Source organism: Melanotaenia boesemani, chromosome 5 (genome assembly GCF_017639745.1).
Source record: "Melanotaenia boesemani isolate fMelBoe1 chromosome 5, fMelBoe1.pri, whole genome shotgun sequence".
In the NCBI taxonomy this organism is placed as follows: Eukaryota; Metazoa; Chordata; class Actinopteri; order Atheriniformes; family Melanotaeniidae; genus Melanotaenia; species Melanotaenia boesemani.
The window spans coordinates 35,870,132-35,872,490 of NC_055686.1; positions in this window are offsets into that span (position 1 = coordinate 35,870,132).

Genomic DNA, 2,359 nt, shown 5'->3' on the forward strand with positions numbered 1-2,359 from the left:
TACTGCCTGTCACCAGAGGAGTTTTTCTACATTCACCACTGCATGTTTTCTCTAGATTCATCACCAGGTTTACCTTCAGGAGATACTTTGAGTGGAAAAAAAAGAGTTCTGTCAGAAAGGTTGATGTAAGTTTGAATTGTTATTTTAGAAGTCAGATTTTGTTCATCTTCATCAGTGATGTTTTCTTTGAGATGTGCTGGATTCTTCAAGATGAAGAAGAGACGAGCTGCCAGGATTGATGAAGTTTCACCTGCGATAAAGCCCCGTGTCGTATGTCATGTCATCAATCAGGTCTTTACATTATTTCATTAGGCTTTCAGAGATGATGATGAAGATGGATGGCTCTGGAGCTGCATTATTTCTCATTTATACGGTGAAACGGTCGAAGGATTGATCAACGTTGTCCTCACTCAGCAAACTTCAGCAGCATCAAAATAATAAGCTACTGATGGATATGACCAGGTCTTCAGTAAACTGGAGACACCAGCAGATCTGTGTGCAGAGGAGGGGACAGCTTTAGTCATTTCAACTGGATAATTAAATCATGAGGAAGGAGGAAAATTTGGGAATTATCCACTAATGTCTTCCTGAGGGTGTGATACTGTGAATGTTATTAATAAAAGCGTGTCCTGCTCAGTCTGCACTGCTTCATAACACACTCCAATCAGCTGACTCTTCAGTCCTGCTTATTGACATAACAGGCTAATAATGAAAGCAACAACAAACATACCAGACCCAGCAGGGCTGAGATGTTATTCTCCAGATAAAGACCTTTCCAATGATGTATTTGGTTTAGTGAAAGTTTTTATTTTTCTCATTTGACTGACAAAGACCTTCAGAGCCTTAGTTTCAGAAAGAATGTCCAGAATATGATTTTTAGGGAAGTAAATTCCAAAATGAGTCACATTAAGAGTATAATAATATTCACAATCTGGGACATTCATATAAGCTTGAAAGAAGGCATGAAATGATGAAGTTCACACACTGATAGGTGACATTACTTACTCTGGATTTGCCACCTGATGCTGCCATACGAGCTGCTTGTGACAAATGACCTTGATGCGGACTCTGCTAGTGATGGTGTTTCAACTGAGACACAATGTCGGGCAGGAACAACACAGAACTGATTAGACCACCTTCTCAAACTGTTTCTTGTCTGGTTGCACTACTTGAACATGATGTTCGCAGCTTGTTCACAACTCTACAGTAATTCTTTTTTCACGGCTCTTACAAAGACACTGGGAATAAAATTGGTGAACTAAACAGAATGCATTGTTATTTACTTATTACACATAGATTTTGTGCATTAGGTAGTAACTCTGAATAAAATCTAAGGGCAGGATCAGTGTTCTCCATCCATATTAGAACATCAGAAACTGACACATCAGGGGAAGATGAAGCCTACGCAGCATCCAGACTGAACTGACGAAAACATCTACTGTTTCTGAACCAGTTTAATGAAGTTTGTTGGAGGTGAACCACCTTGTATCTGCTCACAAAGTTCACAGAAGGTCCTCTCTGCCATCACCACTTTTCTGCTTGTGTGTATTTTCTACATGTTGCCTTCATCTTGGTGGTGATGATGGATCCATTTGGTGTGAGGAAGCTGAGTCAACCAGAGCCGGAGTCTGGGAGTTTTGTATTTAAAACCAGCCCACCTCTTTAAACTGAGTAAACTGGATAAATTTGTTCACTACTTACAATCCTGTAGTTTTTATTGTGAAAATAAAGACATAAGAAGCCTGATTTCCTGTTTTTATGCACTCAATTACTACTAATGCACTAAATTAGTTTCCATGTTTTCATACCTCCCTTTCTGAACGGCAGTAACCTGCAGCAGGTTCAGAAGCTAAATCCAGAGCGACAGAGGGAGACAGTTATCACACATCTCAAGAGAAAAATAAAAGCCAAAATTTATCTGAAAACGGGAGCAACCTATGTCTCAAACACCCCTCCTTCTGTCTCATGCCCTCCTCGGTCCCCCCCCCCCCCCCCCCCTCTCTCTTCTTCCACAGGGCATCAAAGATATTTATTGTAACGTTTTCACCAATAAATCATAACAATTGTACTTTACAGTTTAAACAATACATAAAAGAAAAACTCACAATGGTCACTGAAATAACTTGAATCTGACAAAAGTAATAATAAATAAAATTCTATGAAATTTAAACAAATGAAAGTCAGACGTTGCTTTTCAACCATGCTTCAACAGAATTATTTAAAAAAATAAACTGATGAAACAGGCCTGGACAAAAATGATGGTACCCCTAGAAAAGACTGAAAATAATGTGACCAAAGGGACGTGTTAATCCAAGGTGTGTCCACTAATTAGCATCACAGGTGTCTACAAGCTTGTAAC